This window comes from Bubalus kerabau, chromosome 1 (assembly GCF_029407905.1).
Source record: "Bubalus kerabau isolate K-KA32 ecotype Philippines breed swamp buffalo chromosome 1, PCC_UOA_SB_1v2, whole genome shotgun sequence".
Classification (NCBI taxonomy): Eukaryota; Metazoa; Chordata; class Mammalia; order Artiodactyla; family Bovidae; genus Bubalus; species Bubalus kerabau.
The window spans coordinates 57110596-57126539 of NC_073624.1; the positions used below are offsets into that span (position 1 = coordinate 57110596).

General features: G+C 39.1%; 1 pseudogene; it reads right to left on the minus strand.

Moving 5' to 3' along the window:
* Nucleotides 1-11433: 11433 nt before the first annotated feature.
* On the minus strand, nucleotides 11434-12590 carry LOC129644349 (BTB/POZ domain-containing protein KCTD3-like; annotated as a pseudogene).
* Between the last annotated feature and the right edge of the window lie 3354 nt (nucleotides 12591-15944).

Below are 15944 nucleotides of genomic sequence, written 5' to 3' on the forward strand. Positions count from 1 at the left end.
GTGTGGATGTGTGTTTTCATTTCTCTTAAGTATATACTAGCAGGAGAATTCCTGGGTCATATGGTAACCCTATACTTAACCATTTGAGGGACAACTAGACTCTTTCCAGAGTGGTTGTGCCATTTTACATTTCTATCAGTAATGTATGAGGGGTCCAATTTCTCCATATCCTGATGACCAGTTGTTAACTATATGTTTGATTATAGCTGTAGTATCTTGTGATTTTGATTTGCAGTTTCCTGATAGCTAATGATATTGAGAATCTTTTTCTGTTTATTGGCCATTTGTACATCTTCTGTGGTGACATGTCTATTGAGATCTTTTGCCCATTTTCCAGTGGCTTATATATCTTTTTCTTATTGAATTATAAGAGTTCCTTGCACATTCAAGATGCAAGTTTCTTATCAGATAAAATTTACATTTTCTTCCACTCTGTGGGTTGGGGGAGAGTTTTCTTATAATTCAAAGTCTCTTAATTACAGAGTAAAATGACAAGATCTAAACATATCTTGGAGAAGGCGATGGCACCCCACTCTAGTACTCTTGCCTGGAAAATCCCATGGATGGAGGAGCCTGGTAGGCTGCAGTCCATGGGGTCGCGAAGAGTCAGACACGACTGAGCGACTTCACTTTCACTTTTCACTTTCATGCATTGGAGAAGGAAATGGCAACCCACTCCAGTGTTCTTGCCTGGAGAATCCCAGGGACGGGGGAGCCTGGTGGGCTGCCATCTATGGGGTCACACAGAGTCAGACACGACTGGCCCTAGACAGAGAAACAGTAGGAGACAGGTGAAGGAGATGGACAGACAAGCAATAGGAGAAAGATAAATACATAGATTTATCTTCCTGCTAAAGTCATGCATGGGTGGAAGCCAGGATACCCAGGCAAAGATAAGACTGAAAAAAATGGTATGAGACAGTAATGGAGACTTTCTAGGTGGCGCTAGTGGTAAAGAACCTGCCTGCCAATGCAGGAAACCTAAGATACATGGGTTTGATCCCTGGGTCGGGAAGATCCCTGGAGGAGGGCACGGCAGACACTCCAGTATTCTTGCTTGGAGAATTCCATGGACAGAATAGCCTGGTGGGCTACAGCCCATGGGGTTGCAAAGAGCTGGACATGACTGAAGCAATTTAGCACGAACAGAGAGGTAAGAGGCTGGATCAAGGAGGCCATCTGCAGGGGAAGTGATCAAGTAGAGAAGATATTCAGAAAACTTAACCAATGATCTTCTCCACTCCCTGGAGCATTTGATTGCCTCCTTGCCTCTTCTTTCACATTCAAATAATTAAGCATTTGGTGTTTTTAGCTCAGAAAAAGGATGCTTCCACAAATACCAGAGGAAAAAAAAGATTTCTTCTTGACTTTTGAGAGTCAAAAATCTAACCTCTTGGTTGACAGAGTCAAAATATCTTGGAAGGTAAGAGCTAACTTCTCAAACCCCTAAAATAGAAATGGATTTCTGATGCTGGGAGGGTTTAGAGGAAACCATGAGAGTCAATATATTAATGAGTCTCTGAGGAAGGGCCTGTGTCCTACTTTATGTGGTGAGTGCTGAAGTGGTCACAGCAAACTGCCATAGGTTTGTGGGATTTGAGAAAAACAGCAAAACTTGTGCCCCATCTCCTGGTTAAAGCTTAGAGTCATAGGACTCCAATAATTACACAGCTGAGCTGTGAAATTACCCCAATAATTACACAGGTCAGGCATATGACCTTGGGGTGTTAGAGAGACTCTACAGTGGTTTGTAAGCATGAAGCAGAAATGAGTACATAAAGTGTCTAGGTGACTAGGACTTTAGCCTAACAATTTCCGACAACCTGCACACCTAGGGTAGTATAAGAACAGGACGGATGAAAAGAAGGAAACCAATAGGGGAATTAGGCTCAAACACCTGAGACCTACTGAGACTGACGAGTATTTTTTGGTTTCTGAACAGAATAGAAATATTATAAGCTTAGATAAAAAAATAGAAAAACCTAGGCAGATAGGGGAGTGAGGATGGAAAGAAGTAATATTCTCTTTTTTTTTTTTTTAAATAGCAAGTAGTCAACAATGCATGCGTGCTGTGCTCAGTGGTGTCTGATGTTGTGACTCCCACCAGGGTCCTCTGTCAATGGAATTTTCCAGGCTAGACTATTGGAGCAGTTGCCATGTCTTACTCCAGAGGATCTCCCCACCCAGTGATAGAACCCGAGTCTCTTGTGTCTCCTGCATTTGCAGGCAGATTCTTTACCACTACAGCCACCTCGGAAGCTCAATCAATACAACAGCTAACAATTGATTTCAACCTCTTAAAGCTTTTCATGATCTCTCTTCTTAAACTTAGTCATCTTTGTTCACTACTGTATTCTTAGCATCTAAAACACTTTGGCCCAATACATACTGCTGAATGAATGAATCTATAAAATCACTGCCTGTTGGAGTTTTCATCCACTTGTTTGTTTTTAAAAGAGCGTCACAGGTTTGATTCCCTGGGATGCAGAATCTGAGATGGAGTTTGGTGCGCTTAATGTTTATTAAGAGGCGCCTTTGGGATCCACACCTGGGGCGGTGGCGGGAAGGGGCGTGGTCTTGGACCATGTGATCCTCTTCCATAAGTCCATCCTGAAGAGCTGAGAGCAAGGCTGTCTGCAGTAGGAGCAGCTTGCAATGGCTGCCGCAAGACGTCCTTCAGTGCAGGGTATCTCGGCATGTATTACGGTGTCCACTCCCAAGGTAACTGCATTTTAGAGACGTTAAATCATTTGTCCAAGGTCGTACAGCTTGGATTTGAAGTTTAGTTATGTCTGACGCCGAAGCCCATGATCTTGATATTTTACTTTATTGCACACGTTGATGTAAGCTCACTGTTAAATTGGTGAGAGCTGGGAGTTGGAATTGGGAGGACTTATTCTCGGGCTTCTGAGATACAAAGTGCAAGTCAAGGTGACAGACCTTTGAATGGTCCTGACTCAATCTTTTAACAGTGGTCCCCAACATTTTTGGAACGAGGGACCAGTTTTGTGGAAGACATGTTTTCCACAGGCTGGTGTTGGGGGTGGGGGATGGTTTGGGGATGATTCAATCACATCACATTTATTGTGTGTTTTATTTCTATCATGATTACATCAGTTTCACCTCAGATTATCAGGCACTAGATCCCCTGGGTTGGGTACCCCTGTTTTAAGAAACCCCCATTGCTCTGCTCAGCAAGAAAACTGTTGTGATAGTGTTGTGTGTTGAATGATGTGATTAACAACTACTACAGTTTGAAGTTGGTACCTGCCTGCCTTTCCATCAGGGTGGTACTCTGGAAAACATACAGTCATATAAAACTGAAAAGTTTAGCTTGCATTGTATATTCTAATTTTGGCAACATATTGAGTAGATCAGTGGTTTTAAGTATGGGTTCCCAGCCAACAGTATTGACACCACCTGGTACTGTGTCAATTGAAATTCATGGGCCTTCCTGGAAACTCCTGAGTTCAAAACTGAGGTGGGCAGGCTCAGGTGATTCTATTGCAAGCTAGAGTTAGTTTGAGAAGTACTGGAACAGATGGTACTGATAATTAGTAGGAGAAACAAGCAATTAGCAAATAAACTGTATATAACTGATTCCTTTTTAAATGGTTTGAATGTTTCCTCTGTTCGCTGGATTTGCTTTCATGTTGGATCTCAGCCCTCCTAAATAGTCACAACATCCTAGTGAGTGAGGTCTGAATTAATGAAAGTTAAAGATGACCTTTAAAGTCTTTTTTTCCGGCGGGGGGTGTCTCTTTATATCTTTTAGGTCCAGAATTTGTCCCAACTGCATGCGTGCGGTTAGGTTTAGTCCCACACAGTTTCTTTGTATTCTGTTGCTCAAGGAGTGGTGTATCCAGGTGTAAGCATTAGAGCACAGCAGCAAAGGATCCCAGGTCACAAGCCTGTTTCAAAGCTAGAGAGTCTCTGTGCGATCTGGGGAAACTAATGTTCCTGCTGGGAAAACAATAGCTGGACTTGAGTGGGCTTAAATTTTTCATGGATTGTGTGAAGTTGAGGTTTTACACTTAGCTCTTTCATGTTGAAATTTACTTACAGGAAAGTGAGTTAGCATTGCATCCTGTAAGCACTAAACACTTGACTGTAGGCATCATACACTGTTAGGTGCTGGAGAAAGCAAAAGTGGGGTTCTTTCTTTTATCACTTACAAGCTATCTGAGGATATAAGACAGATATTCATGCACTGATGGAGGAATAAAACATGGGAAAGAGTCCGAATGAGTAAGGCACATTCTCCAGCAGGAGGCTTCTGGGACGAAGGAATCCCAGTGGACAGGACTAGATGAGAGGCACACTGAAAAGTTGAAGTCCAAGCTGGACCTTAAAACCTGAGATGATAGGAAAGGGCAAAGAGGAAAGGAAACATGTTTTTCCAGGGTGTATGGTGCCTGAAGGAAGGTATAAGTAATGCTTTGGGAAGAGTGAGGAAATCTGCTTTTCTCGGGGAGTTAAGGAGATCTTGGCTAGCAGGGAGGTTGGTACTAAGATAAAGAAACATTGTACAGGTAAAGGGGCTGGTTTGAAGGAGCAGAATGTAGAATTAGGACTTTTACCAGATCTTCTCTTTGAATCCAGGAGGGTCTGCTGGCCTGGTAGGTGTATTTGCTGTATTCTTAATCTGCCTCTACCATACTCTAGCGCTTCCCTAGTGGCTCAGATGGTAAAGAATCCACCTGCAATGCAGGAGACCAGGTTCGATCCCTGGATTGGGATGATCCCTTGCAGAAGGGAATGGCAACACACTCCAGCATTCTTGCCTGGGAGAATTCCATGGACAGAGGAGTGGGGTTGCAGAGAGTCGGAGGTGACTGAGCAACTAATATTTCCACCATGCATGAGATAATATAATGTAATAAGTAGTAATAGAGTAATAAATTATCAAAAGAAGGATAAATTTCAGTTTCCTTTAGTTAAGAACCCCTGGAAAGTGTATTTATAGAACAGTTATATAGGAATTTATTTCTAGAGAGATTTCCATTTTAAAATATCAGCTAAAATAAAATTTAGTCAGTTCCAAGATTAATGCCCACTGTTAACTATTAATGGATAACTTTATATCCACACAGTCTAGATTTTAATGAAGATTATAGTGTTGAAATTGTGTATTTCCAATATTCTAGTTTTATGAAGACTCATAAGATTATATATGTTAGAAAATCCTCAAGTTATGGCATACTCATTATACATGATATTTAAAATCATTCTCCACCAACACTGGGAAACGGAATTCATCAGAAATATATGCTAATCTTTTGTTCGCTATGTTGTTTCTGCATCTATTCATCCAATAAACACTTGATTTTTCTTTTTTCTTTTCCCAGTTTTATTGAGATATAATTAACATACTGTGCTATATAAGTTTAAGATGTACGGCATAATGATTTAACTGCATGTATTGTAAAATGATTATCGATATACGCTAGCATTCATTATTTCATGTAAATATAAAAGAAGAAAAAAAAGTTTTTTTCCCCTTGTGAGACTTCTTGGGATCTATTTTGAAATATGCCATTCAGCAGTGTTAACTATAGCCATCGTGTTGTGCAGTATATCCCTAACATTAATACTTATTTAACTTTTCTTGAGATATAATTGGCATATACATTGGCTTCACGTATGCCACATAATACTTTGATATTTCTATATATTACATTGATACATAGTGTGTATTAGTAAGTGGTATGTATATTAATAAGTGATGACCACAGTATGCCTAGTTAAGATCCATTACAGTTATCAGTTTATTTTTCTTTTGATGAGAACTTTAAGATCTATTCTCTTAACAAATATACAGAACAGTATTATTAGGTGTAATCACCATGTTGTACATTATATGTCCATGAATTATTTATAACTAGATGTTTGTAACTTTTGAGTGAGTACTCTTGCCTGGAAAATCCCATGGACGGAGGAGTGTTGTAGGCTACAGTCCATGGAGTCGCAAAGAGTCGGACACGACTGAGCGACGCCACTTTCTCTTTCCCGTATCACCTGTTCCCTGCCCCCACCCCTGGCTGCCACCAAGTTGTTCTCTGTGTATGTATTCTGTTGTTTAGTCACTAAGTCAGGTCTGGCTCTTTTGCAACCCTTTGGACTATAGCCCACCAAGATCCTCTGTCCATGGAATTTCCTAGGCAAGAATACTGGAGTGGGTTGTCATTTCCTACTCCAGAGGATCTTGCTGACCCAGGGATTGAATCCATGTGTCCTGCATTGGTAGGTGGATTATTTACCGATGAGCCACCAGGGAAGCCCACATGTATTCTGAGCACCTTGTAATTGGCTGCCTATGTGTTAGTCCCTGGGACGAGTGAGTCTGAGCATGTGAGCCCTCTGAATCATTTATCAGTTTGCTATGCTCTTTTTTAAAAAGTTTTGTTTTTTTTTTTTTAACTATTTTTGGCTCCACTGGGTCTTTGTTGCTTGCATACAGGCTTTCTCTAGTTGTGGCGAGCATGGGCTACTCCTTTGTTGCAGAGCATGGGCTCCTAGGGCACTCGGGCTTCAGCAGTTGTGGGACATAGGCTCATCCTCCCCGAGAAATGTGGGATTCTCCAGGACGAGGGATTGAACCCATGTTCCCTGCACCAGCAGGCAGACTCCGAACCAGTGGACCACCAGAGAAGTTCTTCTGTGCTATTAAGGATGTGAGTCCTGTTGGTTTTGAAAGCGAGATGTTTCATCCCTCAGGTGCAGGTCTTAAAAGTTGTGGTGCCTGATGTGGGGTTGAGACTTGTTCCTTCTCAGGGAGAAGGTCCTGGTTTTGAATTCTGACTATAGATTGTCACACTGGGGATGGGGTTTATGGTGAGATTGCATCTCAGCCTCTTCTACCCACTTTGTGGGGGTTTTTTTCTTCTTTTTCCCTATGTGTAGGAGTTCCTCACCTAGTTTTAGGTTTTGTTGTTGTTGTTGTTTTCCAGAAGAAATTGTTCCATATTTAGCTGTAGATTTGGTGCGTCTATTGGAGGAGATCAGTTCAGGGACTTCCTACATTATGATCTTGAACCAGCCATATTGCTATAATTTTATAATATAGCTTGAAATCAGGAAATGTGATGCCCCTCTCCATGTTCTTTTTTGTTAGGACTTCTTTGCCTATTCAGGGTCTTTTATGGTGCCATATAAATGTTAAGATTGTTTTTTATACTTGTGTAAAAAAAATGTCATTAATGTCTTGACAGGGATTTCATTAAATCTATAAATGGCTTAATTGATTTTTAAAAATATTCATGTTAGCTAGTTTGGCTGCACTGGGTCTTCATTGCTTTCTGTAGCTGTGGTGAGTGGGGACTACCCTCTAGTTGCCATGTTCAGGCTTCTCATTGCGGTGGCTTCTCGCTGTGGAACACGGGGTTTAGGTGCAAAGGCCTCAGTAGTTGTGGCATGTGATCTTCATTGCCTTGAGCTTGTGAAATCTTCCTGGACCAGGGATAGAACCTGTGTCCCCTGCACTGGCACGCAGATTCTTAGCCACTGGAGGTCATTTAAATATGAACATTTAAACAATATGAACATTTCTAGTCCTTAAACAAGAATTCCATATATTTGTGTTGTCTGTGGTTTCTTCCATCAATATCTTATAATTTTCAGTGTGGAAGTTTTTCACCTCTTTAGTTAAATTTATTTTTTAAGTATCTTATTTTTCTAGCCACTTTAAGTGGCATTGTTTTATTTCCTTTTCAGATAATTTGTATAGTGTATAGAAAAACTTTGGGTTTTGTATGTTAATTTTTTGTCAGGCAACTGTACTGAATTCAGTGATTAGCTATAACAGTTTATTTTTTTTTTTGGAGTCTTCAAGATTTCTGTATATTAAATCATATCATCTGTAAATAGAGACCATTTTACTTCCTTTCCAATGTTGATGCCATTTATTTATTTATTTTCTTGCTATTTGCTCTAGCTGGGACTTCCAGTACTGTGTTGAATGGGATTGGAAATAACAGGCACCCTTGTCTTTTCCTGATGTCAGAGGAAAAGCTTTTAACTTTTCATCATTAAGTACGATGTTAGCTGTGGCCTTGTCGTATATGAACTTTATTATATTGATACATGAATCTGTTTATAGTTTGTTGAATGGATGTTGAATTTTGTTAAGTGCTTTTTATGTATCTATTAAAATGATCATATAATTATTTCTTTCTATTAATGGATATATCCCATTTATTGATTTGTGTAAGTTGAACCATCCTTGTAGTTCAAAGATAAATCCTACTTGATCATGGTGAATGATCCTTTTATTGTGCTGCTGAATTTGGTTTGAAACTATTTTGTTGAAGACTTTTGTAATTATATTCATCAGGGACATTGTCCTATAGTTTTATTTTCTTGTAGTGTCCTCCTCTGGCTTTGACATTGGGTCCACGCTGGCTTCCTAAAATGAGTGTTCTCTACTCCTTGACTTTTTGGAAGTGTTTAATAAAGATTGGCATTAATTCTTAACTGTCTAGTAAAATTCACCAGTGAGGCCATCTGGTCCTAGAATTTTCTTCATCAGGAGACTTTTGATTACTGATTTAGTCTCTTTACTATTAATCAGTCTGTTCACATTTTCTGTCTCTTCCTAATTCAGTCTTGACAGGTTGTATGTTTCTAGGAATTTTTCCATTTTTTCTAGGTTGTCTAATTTGTTGGCATATCGCTGTTCACAGTAGTCTCTTATCTTTTTGTTTTTGTAGTACCAGTTGTAATGTCGCATTTTCATTTATGATTTTGTTGATTTGTTTCCTGTTTTTTCTTTGATTAAAGTTTTCTCAGTTTTCTCTTGCAAACAGTCAACTTTTAGTTTGTTACTCTTTTTTATTGTTTTCCTGTTCTATATTTTATTTCTACTCTAATCTTATTTCCTTCCTCCTGTCAGTTTTGGGCTCAGTTTGGTCTTCTCTTTCTAGTTCCTGTAGGCATAGAGTTAGGTTGTTTTAAGGTTTTTCTTCTTTACTAATGTAAGCATTTACTTCTGTAATCTTTCCTCTTAGAAATGCTTTTGCTGAATCACATAAGTTTTGGTACACTGTTTCCATTTCAAGATATTTTTATTATTTCCCATTTAATGTCTTCTTTGATCCCTTGGTTATTCAGGAGAGTGTTGTTTGATTTCCCTGTATTTGTGAAGTTTTCAGTTTCCTATTACTGATTTCTAGTTTCATCTCATTGTGATCGGAAAAGATACTTGGTATGATTTCAGTCTCTTTGAACTTGCTAAGATTTGTTTTGTGACCTAAAATAATGATATACGTAGAAAATGCTCACATGCACTTGAGAAGAATGAGCGTTGCTGTTGTCAGACACAATATTCTGTGTGTTAAGTTAGTTTGGACTATAGAATTGTTCAAACCTATTGGTTCCTTACTGACTCTAGATGATCTGTCTTATTGAGAGTGGGGTATTAAAGTCCCCAACTATTATTATGTTGCTGTTTATTTCTTCTTTCAGTTCTGTTAGTTTTTGGTTTACATTTTTAGGTGCTCTGATATTGGGGACAAATATTTATGATTGTTAAATCTTCTTGATAGGTTGGCCCTTTTTTAATTATGAAATGATTTTTGCCTCATAACCATTTTTATTTTATCTTTAAAAAAATTTTTTTTCCAGTTTTTTTTTTTTTAACTTTACAATATTGTTTTGGTTTTGCCATATATCAACATGAATCCGCCACAGGTATACACGTGTTCCCTATCCTCAACCCTCCTCCCTCCCATACCATCCCTCTGGGTCGTCCCAGTGCACCAGCCCCAAGCATCCAGTATCGTGCATGCATTGAACCTGGACTGGTGACTCGTCATAACCATTTTTAATTTAAAATATATTTTTTTCTCTGATAGAGCTACCTTTTTAACTCTTAATTTGCTAAAATCTTTTTCCATATCTTCACTCTCAATTTCTGTGTGTCTGTGTGTCTTTAAGACTAAATGAGTCTCTTTATCATGGTGTGAATGTGATTACTATAGGCTCTTCCTTTGTGGTTATCATGAGGCTTGAATATAAAATTTAAAAATTTTATCACCCTATTTTGAATTGATAATGATTTAATTTTGATAGCACTCCTAAACTTTATACTTTGCCTCTCACATTTTAGGTTATTGATGTTACAGTTTATGTGTTTTTTATGTTTTGTATCAAATAACAGATTATTATGGTCATTTTCTTTTTTCTTTTCACTACATTTGTTTTTTAACTTTTAAACTAGAGTTGCAAATAAATTATGGCCCACCATTACTGTATTATAGAATCTTTCTTTGACTTTATATTTAACATGATCAGTGAGTTGAATGCTACTTTCTTATGTTTTTATAATGTTGATTAGTGTCCTTTTACCGCCACATAAAGAACTCCCTTTAGCGTTTGTTTGTTTTTTGGGTTTTGTTTTAAACTTGAAAGAGTTTATTTTGACTTGACCCACTTATATTTCTCAGAATGGGAATATGTACATTATTTACCAATAAATGCTTAATGCTTTAAGTGTACAATTATTTACAGAAACTTGGAAATCATTCTAATTAAATGGGGAAAAAGTACAATTTTTCTGTTCTTATAATTCAAAATATATTTAAAATAACATTTCTGCCGCAGCCAAAACCTTTAACCAAAAATTCAGAACTTCAATCTCTTAAGCTTAACAAAATGGCTACATTCTAATTTAATTATCCTAATTATTAACACAGGAAAAAACTATGGTGGCTCTAACGTAAGGCAGACTAGCAACTGGTGCAGTGTTCTTTCTGGGCACTCAAAGCCGTCTTTATTATTCTTACTTCATTTGTTCAAGCACAGACAATTGCTGTAACTTTAAAGAACGTTTAAATGAACTTTTGACATTTAATATTGGTGATGTTTGCTAACATTTAAGAATTTCAGTAATGAGACTCAGAAAATGACCACAATTAAAATTATCTTAAAGGACTTACTGACACACCAAAGCAATTTAATAGTGTTTTTGAATTACATGGTGTTTTTTTCATAAACATAGCACCTTATTAAATACCTGGTAAACCACTTTGCCATCACAATAAGGGTTGGGAGACTAAGTTCCAAAGGGAATTTTGAAATTTACCTAATCAATATTAGGAATGCAAATTGTTGGTTTCCACACTCTAAGGGGATGCTTGTCTACATGGGAATCATCTTCTTAAGACATAGTATATTCTAAAGTAGATTAACATTGAAATAGACTCCCGCTTTACAAATAATCTATTAAATGTGCCTGTAAAACTAAAAAAATTTCCCAAAAGATTGAAAGAAATATGGTTATTTTATCTCCTTACCCCAGGTGTTTCTGATAAAATGATACAAAATAAAGTCCAGTCTTAATTTGTAAAGTTTTGATGTAAAAGCTAATGTATTGAAATCCAGTAAAGTTTAACTCTTGTCTGAATTAATGTAACAATTACTCACTTTGCTGAGTTTTCACAAGCTGTACTCTTGACCTGAAGAATCACTTTTTTGTGCTGAGGAGATAGAGTGACCTCTGTAGGGGATGGGGGTGCAGTACCAGGTGAATCAGCTCCTCCATCAGACATACTTGGTGATGATGCCATGTGGGGGACTTTCTTCCTTCCAAGGACTCCTCCTCCCTCAAATCCTTTCTTCTATAACTCTGTTTTCATTTTCATCTTCTGATGACCTTTTCTTGGATTCTAGAAAATCTTTGGCTATTTTATACACCTCCACTCCCCTATCTGAGCCTCTCAAACTTTTAAATTTCTGTTCCATGAGACTTTCTCTTAGATACATTCCATTACCCTATTGCCTGCTTTACTTCAGCTTGTATTGGACCCAAATTACTATTTTAGGGACAATACTTTCTATATTTCTGTTGAAGTTTACAGTCTGGAAATCCCTGTAACTGTGAAAGCTCTCAGTCCTCCTTGCTCTTGCTTACAAGGGACTTTCTCTGGTAAGGTCTCATGGAACCATAAGCAACTGCTTCATGGATGGTTTCATGGTACTGAAGCTGAAGACTAGAATCTGATATCCAAAGATGGCTATGCTGAACCACAGAAGTTGCCAGACTGATCTTAGGAGTAGCGCAGTGAGATGTGCATAGATCACACCGATCCAGTCTTGTGAGCCAATCTTCAGTTAGACCGCCTACGTCCTTTTCCTCACTTTTGTTAACCGTATCCATGGTGGTGGTCATATCCCACACCTGAATGCGGCCGTTTGTGTGACCTGTGAATAAGTAGCGCCTTGGGCTGGGTCCATCCCACTGGAGTGCTCACATTCTCTCACTGTAAATGAGGAGATTGCAGTACTGTCAACAGCTTGGATTTCACAGATTCTTTTTCCAGTATGTGAGTCTTACATCTTGTTTTACAAGTTTACAAGTCTTACAGTTTGTTAGTGAACAACTTTCTGGATAAGCACTTGTTGATCATCTCACTCTCTAAAAGACTCTATATTTTTTCCAGAGGAAGAGCTTCCATGGATTTCTGTCTCTTCCAGAGACAGTATCTTGAATGATGTCCCTTTAGCATTTCTTAGAAGGCAAGCCTAGTGCTTATGAACTCCCTCAGCTTTTGTTTGGGAAAGTCTTTATCCATTACTTACGGCAGCTCTTCCATGCATAGAATTCTCAGCTGACAGTTTTTTCTTTCAATGTTTTGAATATATCGTTCTGTTCTCTCCTGGCCTTCAAAGCTTCTGTAGGAAAAGCTGCTGATGTTATGAGTGTTCTTTTGTGTGTAGCTCCACTCTTTTTTTCCACTGCATTCAGACTTCTTTTTAGCTTTCACTTTGACAATTTAATTATAATGTGTCTTGGTGTAGCCCTACTTGAGTTCACCTATGTGGGGACTTTTGGGCCTCATGAATTTGGGCATTCATTTTTTCCCCCAAATTGGGTAAGTTTTTAGTCATTATTGCTTTAAATATGCTTTCTTTCCCTTTCTCTTCTTCTGAAATTCCCATAATGCCAATATTGTTTCCTTCAATTGTGTCCTATAAGTTACATATTCTTTCTTCACTCTTTACATTCTTTGTTTTCTATTATATTTGCTTCTCTGACTGGATTATTTCAAATGTTCTGTCTTCTAGGTCTTCTGTTAGATCAAGTCGTTGACTTTTGAGTTAACAGTTTTTGACAGTTTGACTTTTTAGTCATTGAGTTCAATCATTGTAATTTTTAGCTCGAGGATTTCTGTCTGACTTTTTGATGGTTTCTATTTGTTGAACTTGTTTTGTTTGTCATTGCTTTCCTGATTGTTTACTTGTCTTCTGTGTCTTACAGTTCACTAAATTTCTTTAGGAGGATTATTCTAAATTCCTTGTCTGACAATTCATATACCTCCCTTCCTTTAGGTTCAGTTATTGGAACTTTATATCCTTTTGTGTCACATTTACACGTTTACCTGATTTTTTTTGATCCTTGATTCCTTATGTTGGCATCTGTGCATTTTAGTAAAAAGTCTCTAATTCCAGACTTTTAAAATTTACTTTGGCACAGACAGTTCTTTACCAGTTGGCTCATTTTGGTTTCTGGACATGTTTGATGATGATATCTTTGGACAGGTGGGACTTGCCATCAGGGTGTATTTTCAGATGAGTCCACTGTTCAGGCTGGGGTCTGGGGTGGTACTTCTGACTGAGAATGTTAGATAGGACTTTTGGCTTTGCTCCCTTCCTAGGTAAGGCAGTAGGATGGGCTCCAAGGTTACCTGAGTTCTCTGGTCAGACTTACTAGATAATTGAAACTAGATACTATTCTCCACAGGAGGCAGAACTATAAATTAGCTTCCTTTCCTCGGTAGGGCAGCAGGACAGGCTCCAGGGCCTGCATAACTCATCATTTGGGGATCTGAATGAGGCAGGTATGTGCACTGAATTATATGGCCAGATGAGGTCACTGGTTCTGCCCTGCAGACCGAAAAGCCACAGCCTGTGTTCTCTGTTCAAGCATCACTGTAAGCAAGGTTGTTGGGTGGGCTGTACAGCTTCCAGTCTGCTCTGGTTAGCTTTCTGGCTGGGCCAGCTGAATGCTGTGTATAGCAATGGGAGGGGAACAAATCAGTTTCCTGCCCAGGTAGAACAGGAGAATCATCTCCAAGTCTGGCAAGGCTCTTTGTGGTCTTGACTCAAGTCAACCCATTCTCCAAGTTCCCTGGCCAAACAAGGCCACTGGCTTGGCTTTGCAGCCTATCATCTCTGCCTGCCATACTCTCTACTTGAGTGTTGCTGAGCTATGCAGCTTCCAGGTGTTTTGGCCAGGTGGGCCAGGAGGTACAGTTACCAGTTGATAAAGGGATGGTTTAACTCCTCTGCCTGGGTGAAATGGAAAGGTCAGTTCCAAGCTGTTCTCAGGTGTTCTGGATCAGGCTTTCTGGTTGGGAGAGGCCAGACGCTATACTCAGTAATGGATGGGTGTATGAATTGGTTTCCCTGCTTTGATGGAGCCCAGAATACACCCACACCCGGCAATATTCTGTGTGGTTTTGACTCAGTCTGACTTGGTCCTTCCAAGAACCCTGGCCCTATACTGATAGACTTTGCTTTGCAACAATCATAACAGCCTGCCATTCTCTGCTCAAGCAGAGCTACATAGCTCTGTATTCCTAAGCTGTGTAGCTTCCAGGCTTTCTGGTCAGGGGGTACTTGGAACTGCACTCAGCAGCGGGTTGGGCTATGACTCAGCTCCTCTGCTGCAGTGGAGCAGACCAGACTCTAGGGATAGCAAGGTTCTTCATTTGAGGATCTGAATCGGGCAGACTTGCATCCCATAGGTTTCCCTGGTCATAGGTTGTCCCTGATTGGGACAACTAGTTGGACCCTGCAAGTAGGAACTTGGGTCTGCCAAGATGCAAATGCTGGTTCTTGCAAGCCCCTACCCCTTCTCCATCATAATCATAATTTCTGTGATCAAGCCCCACAGATTTCCCCACAATTCCTGTGGAATGAGACCAGACTGGGGCTACCAAGAAGTGACCCACAACACTGTGGAGGCTAGAGGTTCACTCTAGGCTCTTATTTCCCAATAGAGAAATGCTAGGCTCAGGGGAAGACCTCTTAATGGGGTGCTGTGCTGCCCTGGGGGAAGGGCAATGTGGTCAGCATGTGGCCATTCTTCTTACCCTCCTAATTTCATGTCTTGATCTCCATGGTGTGAGGGAGGTGCTTCAACCTCACCTCTATGTTCTAGGATTTTCTTTCTCTTTAAATTTTTATTTTAGAGTATAATTGATTAACAATGTTGTGTTAGTTTCAGGTGTACAGCAAAGTGGTTCAGTTATACGTATACATGTGTCTCTTTTTTTTCAAATTCTTTTCCCATTTAGGTTATTACAGAATACTGAGAGTTCCCTGCCACTATACTTTAGGTCTTTATTATCTATTTTAAATATAGCAGTGTCTACATGTCAATCCCCAACTCCTAATCTATCCCTCCCTACCACCCTCCCATCTTGGGGACTATTAGTTTGTTCTCTAAGCCTATGTATGAGTCTGTTTCTTTTTTAAAAAATTGTATTGGAGTATAATTGATTTACAACATTGTATTCATATCTGTCTTGTAAATAAGTTCATTTGTATCACTTTTTTTTTAAAGATTTTGAATATAAGCAATATCATATGATATTTGTCTTTGTCTGACTTACTGCACTTAGTGTGATAATCTCCAGGTCCTTCCATGTTGCTGCAAATGGCATTATTTCATTCTTTTTAATGGAGAGTAATATTCCATTATATATATGTACCACATCTTTATCCATTCATCAGTCAATGGACATTTAGGTTGCTTCCATGTCTTGGCTACTGTTAACAGCCCTACAGTGAACTGGGGTGCATGTATCGTTTCGAACCAAGTTTTCTCCAGATATATGCCCAGGAGTGGGATTGCCAGATCATACGGTAGTTTTTAGTTTTTTTAAGGAACCTGCATACTGTCACCAGTCTTGGTCCCTGTGGTGTGGAGGAGATGCTTCAGT